The sequence below is a fragment of the Protopterus annectens genome, chromosome 5.part0 (genome assembly GCF_019279795.1).
Source record: "Protopterus annectens isolate FY-2018-M chromosome 5.part0, PAN1.0, whole genome shotgun sequence".
NCBI lineage: Eukaryota > Metazoa > Chordata > Ceratodontiformes > Protopteridae > Protopterus > Protopterus annectens.
In genome coordinates this window covers 349,553,636-349,565,697 of record NC_056735.1, presented here as the reverse complement: position 1 = coordinate 349,565,697, position 12,062 = coordinate 349,553,636, and the positions used below count along the sequence as shown (strand labels likewise).

At 40.9% G+C, this 12,062-nt stretch overlaps 1 protein-coding gene and 1 long non-coding RNA gene across 3 annotated transcripts in view; one reads left to right on the top strand and one right to left on the bottom strand.

Annotated features, from left to right (window-relative positions):
- LOC122802624 overlaps positions 1-12,062 on the bottom strand; it is a 570,497-nt gene that overhangs the window by 546,997 nt on the left and 11,438 nt on the right. The gene's annotated exons all lie outside the window — the stretch shown is intronic.
- BCOR (BCL6 corepressor) overlaps positions 4,806-12,062 on the top strand; it is a 588,412-nt gene continuing 581,155 nt past the window's right edge. The window contains exon 1 of the mRNA XM_044072315.1: positions 4,806-5,744. The gene's annotated coding sequence lies outside the window, so the exon portion shown is untranslated. The remainder of the gene's footprint in view (positions 5,745-12,062) is intronic.

Genomic DNA, 12,062 nt, shown 5'->3' with positions numbered 1-12,062 from the left:
TTTTAAAAGAAAACAACTAAGCAAAAGCTTGTCCGCGTTTCAACGTATTTCAAATAGAGTGTTGTGTTAATTAAATAGCCTATCAATGGACAGACAACAAAAAGAAAAAAGACAGCATCTCTCAGCCTTCCATTTCCAAAATGAGGAATACTAGCCTTCATAATGTGGAACAAATGGGCAAAATGTGGAACACATACGTACTAATGGCTTACTAACAACGGCAACCAGGAAGATCATAGGAAGGTTAAAATATGCTGGTCTTATAAAAAAGCTCTTCTAATGAATTAATATGATTTGTTTCTAATTACCCTGAATATCAGTTAAAAACCCTAACACTGAATGTGTAACAGAACCTTTCTATGTAGAACTTAAGAGGAACATGAACATTTTAAGACCCAAATGAGGGGTAGAAGACCCTTTCGTCTTTTCATCGCACATCTCTGCATACAACAATTTCACATCCCCCACTACAGCAAACTGCTCTTTGACAATAAGTGTAGCACTACACCTTGGTGTGAAGACATTCAGCAATTATCCTAGGAATTCTCTGGGGCCTGTCTGCCTTGTAATTATTTAAGGCACGCCCTCTGGTTGTTTATTATTTTGAATAAACGGCTCCCACAGTCTGGCAACGTTTTTGTTGAAGACTAACAATGGATATCTCGAACTCTAAGCACACATGCGGGCACGCAAAAGACGATGTACAAAAAACAGAACGTGGAAGAAAAAGAATTAACAACGCACTAGAAACTATAAGTAAGAGTCGAACAGAATCATAACAGTGTTTTGATGTCAAACTATTGATATTCTCCCCGCGTAGATGAAGACGACAAATCCCACATTTCAGTTCAGGAAAAAAAAAGCCCCGCAAAGGAATGGTCTCCTCTGAAGGCCAAGAGGCTACGTTTCTCCACCCTTGACACGAAGGAAAAGAATGCAGCAGAGCACGTGTATTTCGACTCATTTATCTGCCGTAAATGATTATGCTCGACCGGGAAACCTACACTACCCACGCGCACACTCATCCAGAAACCTGCAGCTGCTCCCATCAGGCGTCGTTTCCGTGCAGAGGCTTAGAAATCTGATTGCGCCTCGTTTCTCTGTAGTGCGATATGCAAACTGCACAAATCTTAAGCGCACCCTTCTAGAACAACGAAATCAAGTCAGTAACCCAAGCCACTTTCCTGGGTCTGCTAGTCGACGGCAGTAAAATGAAAGGAAACATAAATCTGCCCTCCCCAGACAGATGTGAGTTAATACAACAGGCCCACTTCTCTCACGTGTCACACTTTATGAGACGCCTTTCTCTTTGTAGGTCTAAAAACCGTTTACTAAGAAAAATGCAGTCATCTTACATCACACATTGATAGTCATTTAGGCAACTATGCTGCCTGTAAACGCATAAAACTGTTGTGCACTACATTCAAGTGTATGCAGTTCCAGCATGTGGTGTTAGCATATATCATATTTTCTACCCACTCGTCAAACACAACGTTCTTGATAAAGAAAGGGATGACGAGACTGTATTGTTTGGCCTTTTACTCCCATTTAGGCTTGGCACTGCTGATCCAAAATGTGATCGCGCTTACTGTGTACACCTGCACTAGGCGCCTGATCAGTAACACTGAAGATACGGACCTTAGGATCAGGTTTTAACTTAAAATAGTGTGCAAGTGTTGAACGGTATGAAGGCGAATGACCATGGTTCCAGACAACGTTACGCCAACAGATTTTGAACGGTATATTATAGCTTACCCTCTCGAAGGGCAACCTGTAGTCATTCAAAAAACGGTTACGATTAGTTACCTGCTTACAACGACAATCCGTAATCATTTGAACATTTTCGTACCTTAAATTAATTACATTGTTATATTTCTCTTCCATCATTGTTTTGAAAACCTCAAATTCTGTACTTTTTTCTGCGAATATATTTGATCTAAAGTGCAACTTTGCAAATTGTTTCGTAATCGTTCCCGGGTTGTTTCTGAAAACGGACTCTGCCCGGTATGGTCAAGCCGATCAAAATGTAAATAGATAAATAAACAACTGTAGTCATTTTGTTATGAATTGCTGTCCTTTTGGAAAAATGGATGAATTGTTAAACTGCGGTTAACTCCTGTTTAATGTAACCCTTAATGACATAGCTTTACGCTGCATTGCTTCACTCCTGTTATTTCACTTTTGCACCGAGAACAGTTCACCGGACAAGGTTAAAATAAAATGGGCTCTGAATTATTTGTTTTTTCATTCCTTACTGCATATTTAGGAGCAACGTTTCCATGAGTACAGGATACTTGAGCAACCGTTTCAGGTTAACCATGCTTGCATCTTAAATTGCGATAAAATCATACAACTAGCCTTTTCAATTGACTTCAGAACAGGGAACAGTTCACGAAGGACTCCCTTCAGATATTGTGCTTATACCTCTCAACTGTCTCTGATTTTCATGAACGTCCCTGATTTTGACTCAAATTTTAGCTCTGTCCTCCTTAAACTAGTGACTTTTGGAGGAAATGTGGTGAATTACACTTAATGAATAATGACAATAACTAAGACTATTTATAGACTTCTTTTACTTCAGAAAATGCATATTAATTCACATGCTCTGTTTCTGTCAATGTCTCTAGTTTATAACACTATTTTAAGTGTCCCCGATTTTTTTCTGGATTTGTCCCTGATTGGTTGACAGCTATGATTATGATTGATAAATGTTTTTATTTTCTTTCAGTGTGTTTAATGGGGTTATTTCTTTAATTAATGCATGTACCCTGCAGCCGGGCTACATTTACGAAGAAAATTAGCGTAGTCAGAATGCCTCGTGTTTCATCTAAGGAAAAAGTGGCGAATCGTGCGAACATCACAGCGGGTGAGAACCGAAATCGTAGTGCAACTCTCAGTCGCTACACCTGCACGTATTTCTTCCAATTTTAGTGCTGTATCAATCTCACACAAGTTGGATATATTTATATATGGTGAATGTGCATGTTACTTTTATAGTGCTTCTAAAAATAGTTGTTCACTCGAATCCGGCGTTGTAGATTTTGTATATATATATATATATATATATATATATATATATATATATATATATGTGTGTGTTTTTAAATCTGTTGATAAAATTGGTTTTATTACATATCCCGTGGCAGCCAAACATTGTAATAAAAATATGTTTTGAGAAAACTCACAAGGACTGCACCTACACAGGTTAATAAACATTAATGGTGTTATGTTATTGCAGGGAACGGACAGAAACTGTTGGCTTGACTGGATTGCAACGCAATAATTGCATAAACGGAAATCCTTTCCTAAATTATCGCTTCAATGAAAAATTCTAATCTTTGGGTTACAACGTCAAAATCTACTTGTTACTTAAAAAGCAAACATTCAGCCAATAAGTCTGTTCTCTGATGCAGTTCTGTGTGACTGACTTCTCGCCCGCAGACACGGTCTCTCTTACACATACACACACACGCACATACACACCCTTTCTCACTGTCGCGCGCGCGCACACACACTCTCTCTCTCTCACACACACGCCTTTCCCTCTGTTGCCTACACACACACACACACACACACACACGTACATTTCGGTCCATCAAGGCGCTTCGCGAAACACTTCAACAAAAACACTGACAGCAGATGGAGACGATACATTATGTGACGTCTACAACAGGAAGTTACACAAAGCAAATTTAACACTGAAAATAACTTTGACTAACCAGGAGTACGATTTGTAAAGTTTCATTAGACTTGGCTCACTGGTTTTATTTTCAGAAACACGTGAGAGTTATATTATTGTGAAATTAGGTAGTTTTTTTAATTTTTTGACAATGTCGGTGCTGAAATTGGGTAACTTGTATTTTTTTTAACACTGCCAGTATTTCATACCGTTATTTCCAAAAAAAGATCAATTCAGTCATGACAAAAACATTTATACTTCAGAAATCAAATCAGCTACCTTAGCTACCACTTCATTAAGTTATTCCCACAGAGCGGCTAGAAGTTCTGCACACCAGATGTTTGGACCGCACGAGTCGCAAACCAGATGTAACTGTCTTGTATATAATAAATAAGGCACACCTTCAGTTGTTCAGTCTTAATTCATCATCTAGTAATTGCTGACAGAGCAAGACACGCACAAACAAAATTAGTACGTTTCATACCTCTCAACTGCCCAGGTTTTCGTAGAATGTTGAACACTTTTGGTTCGTATTTTTGGTGCGTTCCTCATAAAATTTGTGGTTTCTGGCAAATCACTGGGATGATCTGATAAGTCACTAAGTAATGACATACACGAATTTCAGACTTCATATCTTTCGAACAAGCATGTTAAAACAAACACCGTTATTGTAAGAGTAATATTTAAAATATGTCGCCCCCCACCCCCACCCACCATTTTGGCAGGCTTTGTCCAGGTTTCTTGCACTAAGAAGTTGAGAGGTATGGCTACGTTTTGTAGATCAAACAGCAGCAGCATAATGCTCCACGATAATGCACAAGTTAAACTTAAACGGAAAAATAGTTCTAGATAAAGTAACCTAATTTCATTCTGCTCTCACTCGTATACCAAGAACTACACCTGGCACACTTCTCAGTCTCGTAGCTCAACAGTCTTCATTAATGATCACAAATCTGGGCCATTTTGTCTTAAACACTATACTAATCGCTCAGAAAACTGATAACGTGGCTTGTTTAAACCTGTATTTACGAAGAATATAAAACCTGTAAGTTGCATTATTTATTAATTGCTATCCTTTGCTTTCTGTCACAAAATGCAAAGATATAACGCAGGCAACTTTAATACGTATTGTATTCTTTTGTGATTACCGTTTCTTAGTTTGTGTCATCAAATGTGAATACTAACACGGATAAGTAAAGATTCAAAAAATGAAGGGCGTTCCTAAAAACCGTTTGTTCTTGACAAAGTGCATTACCCTCCTGCTTGCTGCACCCCTGGTTAGATCGTCCTTCCCAGACGTTGCTGAATGTATTAAGTACGGCAGCTCTTGGCAGCAGCGCTCACTGTTCTTGAAAAGCAGGCATTTCGGATCAGCCACCGTTGGCCTAGTTATGCGAACGTTGCACATCCTACAGCTGACACGTACTTCGAGAGATAAGTAGCTGCAGTGGACACACATCCTTATCCTTGACAAAGACGAACGTATCGCTAAAGATGTATGTAAGATGACAAGTGAACGGCTTCTACTCCCCAATCCTCCCGCTCTCTTTAAAAAGTACTCCCAACTGCTGAGAGGTGTGCCAAGTGCCTGCAGCTCTGACCAAACAACTGGTGAGCTCCACCGAGGGACTCAGTGGCGCCCCCAGCAGCTGAACGTGCTATCAGCACCGCCACCCTCCCCATTTTCTTTCCTCAGCGATCGAGAGCGGCGCCGTTTGGTAGACGGACAAGCTGCCATTAGCCCGGGCCAGGCGATCGTCCGCGACACCATTTTTTCACAGCAGACAAACCCAGTGCGATCGGCTTCACGCTGCCTTCGGGATCACCGCATCGGATCACAGGTCCTATGTGTCGAAGTGACGACTTGTGGTTTCTACACTTAACGCTACCGTGAATGTTAACTGCAGCCGCAGTGAGGATTGCACGAGGATGGTGGTGACCTTTCCTGACCGTCCAGGACAATTTGGAATTGTTATGGAAGCGACGCTTTTGGTTGGAGTGTGAGCGGTAATGTGTTTTTGCAACTCCTTCTGAGAGACTCAGGCACAGCTGTTGTGACTTCAAGGTAAGCGGCTTGAGCTTTTTTTTGTAATGCTTTACTGGCCGTCAATAAGGCGTAAGCTCATTTGGTGGTGAAAAGCAAAAAGTTGAACGCACATTTGTGGTTTAAAACCGAGCAGTGCAAAATGAAAGAATACTACTACCATGCTGCGATTAGAGAAGAAAATTGTAATTAGTTCCATAAACGATTGCGATATCTGTCACTGTAATTGAGAAATACTTGGTGCTTGTCCTCCCTAGGGTAAATATATGTGCAGTTTTTCCCAAGCATTAGCAATACTGTGTGCATCAGGTGAATCATTAAAGTCGAATATTGCACTCAATCAGGGCTAATACGCAAAAGTTTTATGGTCTTCCATTCGCGCCACCTTCTGTAAAATGGTTGGTGGCTGCACTTCTGACAGGATGAGCCGTCTGGGCTGCAGGAGCACGAAAAACAACCGTCTTTGTAGGGTTATGTGTAGCTGGTGTGTGCAGAAAGCAAACAGTGCGGAGCTGTGGTGGGTATGATAAAGTTGTACTGATAGTTTTATTGATCTCAAATAATACCTGGGTGGGAATTTGCGGAGGTACCTTACCCTGTCGTCCAACTCCCGACTCGCATACCTCTCAGCTCGCAGAATGTCCAGATTTTTGCCTCAAATAGTTGGTCTGTTCCTCATAAAATCTATTTTTTTCTGGCAAATCACGGAGGATTTAAGTCTCTAAATAATGACATATATTTGAGTTTCCGACTTCATACCCTTTGGAAAAGGCACGCTAAGACAAATCATGTTATTCTGGCAGCTTTCTTAGTTTATAAGAGCAATATTTAAAATGTGTCCCTTTTTGGGACCTTTGCCCCCCCCCCCCCCCCCCCCCCATTATGTTAGGATCTGTCCAGATTTCCGTGTTAAGAGGCTGGCTGAGAGGTATGCTCCCGAGTAAGTACTAAGTAAGCATCTATCCCTCAAATAAGACCGAAATACAGATATGCACTGGAGCAGTGAGAGTACCATACGAACTCTTGGATGTTGCTTGGCATATATTATTATCCACATGTCTCCTACTGAACAAAGCAATCAGTTTACTAAGGCATCATCCATGCTCTCGTGTTAATGGATTGCATTCCAATTTCTTGATGCAAGTTTCTTCCTACTCCCCGGATAAAGTGGTGCTGCTGCTGATAAACAATAAGGAAAACACTATTGTTTTTGTGTGAAGTATGTTAAAATGTAAAGTGTCCTGACTAGATTTGTCTGCAATACGTAATACAAATATGCTCAGTTGGGACAACCTGTGCCTGTTTCATAAACACACCTGTATTTCTTACCTCAGTCAGCTTGCCGCAGAAGGTCGTGACGACACTTGGGAAATAAAGAGAAAACTATGTCTACATTAAGTCCAAATGTATGCCATATATATTCCATTGATTATGTTAAGGAATTTCGTGCCCTCATAAATATTAGGCAGAGTTACCCGTTGAAGTCTTGTTTGGGGGGGGGGGGGGGCACGCTAATGAGAGGTTTGGTTGGTTGAGAACACATTGTTTGGGTAGCTAAATCTTTGCCATTAATCTGGTCAGAGAAAATGGGCCTTCGGGTAAAGGTAACAACACACCAGGTCGAGAGCTGAACCAAAAAAGAAAAAAAAATCTAATTTTGGCCACCGTCTGTACATTTTCTGTGGTTAGGTATCTCTGAAACGAGGCTGGGGACATTATCAGCCATCAAATTAGTTCCATCCACCACCGCTGCACGCACGCATCTTAAATGAACATGACATGATAAAAGTAAAGGTAATTATTACTCTTACTGGTCGGAATTTATAAATAATGATTGTCTGTGGCTATTTCTTACAGTGACTTGAGCGGAGTTATTTTTATTTTAATGTGGGTAAGAGGTCGTGTCATCCTTTAGCACAGTAGAAGGTAATGCCCTTAAACATAGTCTGGTCATAATATTCCTGTTCCTTAGACGTGTACCGATCTCCTTTTCATATCGGTGGTAGCAGAACCTTGTACCACCATCGCAGAAATAGGGGAGAGTCTCTGTCTACATTTTTATGGGAGAAATAATGGATGGATAGGTAGATAAGTAGATGGGTATAGATAGACATGCCGACAGATGAAAATTAAATTGCCAAAGCTTCATGCATTTTAGTTATTCAAGCCTGCAGCAATGGTAGTCCAAAACTACTTATATTTATAATTTCGCCCATTAAAGAACACATTCAGTTTACGGATGAGCAAGTCATTCGACGAGCGAGTGTATACGGATACACTTATTCTGTGCGGTGATGGCATATACTTCTTAAAATGGGGTGCTGGCAAACTGTCATCCATTGCATGTTCCCAAGTACCGCAGCCAGATGTATAACGAGGCCATGGTTTACTGATGAGTAATGTAGCATGTTACGCAATTTTCACTTCAGGGGTGGACAAAAAGCTTCTCAGTATAATTCGTATTAAAGGTGGTTGCGTGGTAATTGAATCAAGGTTAACCATCAAGTCTGACATCAGGATATTTGCTATAGAATGAAGCAGTAGCCTTGCTTTAAAATAAGGACAATGTGCACACTCTTGGAAGAGCGTTCGCAGCTCTGCTTTTGTTTACGACTTCGGGTCAAATTAGAGAAACACCAGTTTATTTTTATACTATTACATGCACAGATGAGCATGCTTGGGTGGAACTAAGTAGACTGCTTGGATGGAACTAAGTGCTCTGCTGACAAACCCTACAGCCTGGCAACCCTGACATCCTTTATCTGGTACCCTCAGTAGAGGAAACACATAGTGTGGCCATATGGCAAGCTCTTTATAATCCGGAATATGTCTGCAGAGTAGTTGTCTTCCGGGAAAATAACTTGGGGCACATCTTCTGACCTATTTCCTGACCCAGTCTGGAAGAAGGGGCCCAGATGTTCAACCTTTTATCCTTTACCTTCACGTTACCCCTCCCTACTTCCAAGCCTATACCTCCTCCGCCAGCCTGTCACTACCAAAACTGGTAATATAGCAAAAACTCTGAAAAATCTGTCAAGAATGTAACCCTCACCTTTGCTGATAGTTTACACAAATGTATATACTGTCAGTCGGCATCAAGCTGCCTCAACTCCTTTAGCTACGCAAGATTCCTTAACCAGAGTGGCAGTTCTGTGACCGTTTAATTGATGTGTTTGTTTTACGCTTTGTTGAGCGAGTAGTGTTTATCATACCTGGGCCAGGACACTGGGGAACTTCCCCTGCTCTTTTCTTTAAATGCCCTGGTTTGTTTTACGTCCACCTGAGCCATCACCTCAGGAAGATGGGACATCGGTTTAACGTCTCATCCTGAGTACAGCGCACTCGGGATTGCAGCAACCCCTTGTGCTTCAATGTCACGGTTGCAAAATTTAATCCGAGCACCTAGGTTGGGAAAAACTGTTGTGGAGGTGAGGGGTTGCCGTTTGGCAATAAATTAATTAGTGCAAAGAGTGGGTAGGGTTTTAACTTTGAATCCAGACTCAGACTCAGAGAAAGTAACAACCCGACAAACAAAGCTACTGGGTAGAGCGCCATAGCTTTTTAAGCAAAAAAAAAAACATACTTTAGTATATGGATGGTCTCATTGATGTCTGTACTTTTAACTGAATCATCAGTTGTTGATAATTTGTAAAAATAAGTATCAGTGAATTGAAGATTGTATACGAAGGTGTTATTTATGCATTGCTTCACTAAAGTTGATTCAGTGTGTGGATGTGCAGGGGCAATTTGGTTCTGAGAATAATCGGGTATTGTTTCAATGTTTGCCACTGGTGTCTTTGCTGAGAAACAGAAGCCAAGTGCAAGTAGTATACGGAGCGATTGTGTTTCAGAAACAAAGGGAAAAGGAAGAAGCTTAAAAAAGACCGCTAAGCTCTGTTAAGATGGGTCTTGCCTTAGAAACTAGTAGCGGCCGGGGTCTCTAGGGTTGCAAAGAACTGTGGCAGAAGGAAAAACAAAATTAAAAGCTCTTAGAAACTTTGGATTGCACACTGGCAGAGCATACCTCTTAACTGACCACAATTTCGCAGAATGCCTAGATTTTTAGTGTCGTATGTTTGGTCCGTCACGTTTCCAGCAAATTACCCAAGACTCAAAATCACCATGCCTCTCAAGAGAACATCATTACGAGGAACGTTCCTCATTTTGGGTCTTAAAGTACTCGTGTTCCTCAAACTTCCACATTAAAAGGGTTTGTCACATATTCAGTGTTAGGCAGCTTCCCATGGGAAATAGAATAAACCTTGTTAATTCGTGAAAAAAATAAAACGTTTTATAAGGAAATAACAGCATGTTTTAACCTTCATATGAGCTTCCTTGTAGAATTTGCTAGTAATTGTTCTACATTAAAGTTGTGCTCCTCCTTTTGGAGATGGAAAGCTGAAACGTATGCAAATCGCTAAATAACGATAGATATTTGAACTTCAGACTTTATATCCGTCAGAAAATGCCTGCCAATGCAACATCTGTTATTTTAACAACTCCATGAGTTTATAAGAGCAATATTTAAAGTCCGTGTCCGATTTATTGACTTTGTCCAAGTTTCTTGCATTATAAGGTTCTGAGGTATGTGGCAGAGAAAACACAGTATTTTTAAAGCCGTTGGTTCCTCAGAAGCACGCTAAGCATCTGCCTGTGCGCAGCGCTGTGTTTCACAGCTTGTAAAGCCTTTTGCACTCTTGCGCTTTTTTGGGAACTAGTAGTACATGAAACGCAGCAAAGAACTATGTCTGGAGATCCAGTCCTGTATATTATGAACAGCAAATACTGTTACACTATATCACTTATTATTATTAGAGCACTGCGGTTATTAAGGAAACATTTCTACTGTACAGATACTTGAAGTGGACCTATTGCGTTATGCACACATGAAAGTCTAAATGCATTTTTTATAGTAAGCACACACATGCATAACCTCTGATTGTATTTTTGCGCTCCTCGGGCTTACCTTTGCGCCTCGTATAATTTCTGCTGTTTCTCGTATAGTCAAGAGAACTTCATGCGTGCAGCTATCATCATTACTCCTCACCCCTTTTTCCGTTTTCCACATTGGGTCGGGGTGTCACTTCAACAGTGACAATCTTCTAGAGCCAAGGTTCACACCGCCGGGCGGCTAGCCCTGCCGCGGTTCTTCGAGTGTCCAATTCATCTACTACATGTCTTTAGAGTGTGAGAGGAGACCGAAGCACTCCGAGAAAACCCACGCAAACATAGGGAGGAAATGCAGACTCCACACAGAGGGCACCAGTGGAGCACCACAGACGAGAACTGAACCAGAGAACCTCGCTGAGAGGCAACAATACCATCCGCTGCGCCACTGTGCTGCCCTTTACATGTATAGACTTCTTGCACTGGCCGGGAATCAAACCCATGTGAACTGCATAGAAGGCAGCTCGCACCACTACGATATTTGCAATCTGAAAAAAAAAAGAATGTTATCCCTGCTTAGCGGCAATTTTATTTCTTGCTCCATTGTAATGAACAAAATTCAAGTTGAACCAAAACAGCAGCGATGTCCACTATCGCCTTATGTGCATGCTGTAGTACTGCATATATCAAGAGGTAGGCTACACTTCGGTCTCTGTTCTGCTCTAGATAAGACCGAAGCTCACACGCACAGCCTTTTGTATTTAAGGCATCGCCACATATTATGCGAACAGTCTACCAAGCTCAATCATTTGATAGTACGACAATTCAGGCAAGCTTAACGGATTGCACGTCTATTTTCTCAGTGTGTACCATTTGCTACTAATATATATATATATATATATATATATATATATATATATATATTTATTCCAAATATATTCCGACGGACAAACAGTTACAAAACAGTGCAGCAAATTGCACGTGGGACACGTTTCGTGCACGACTGTCTGTCTTGGGATTGGGAAAACAGACACTGCCAAATGGGAAGCCTATTTCAGCAGCTAACAAAGTCGTGCCACAACCCTTTGTGCCTGTACGCCTCTTCTGCGATACTCTGACTTTCTGTTATTGTATTCAAGGAGCACTATTCCTGTATGGGTGTTTCAGATGGAGCAGTAAATCTATAAACATATGGAACAAATAAACGGAACGTTATTGCTTTTCAGGTTGCTGTTTAACTGCTGGGAACATGGAGTACATTAAAGTTCGATCAAACACTACCTTCAGCAGTACATTTCCAAATGGACCAAGCATTTTTGAGTATTTGATGTGGACATTATCACAGTGTTTCGCCAACAAGGACTATCTCAAAGAACTTGACATTTAGTTGATATTAAAAGCCAAGGACAGGGGTGCATATCTCTCAGCCTTTCAGCATTAAAATTAATAGCA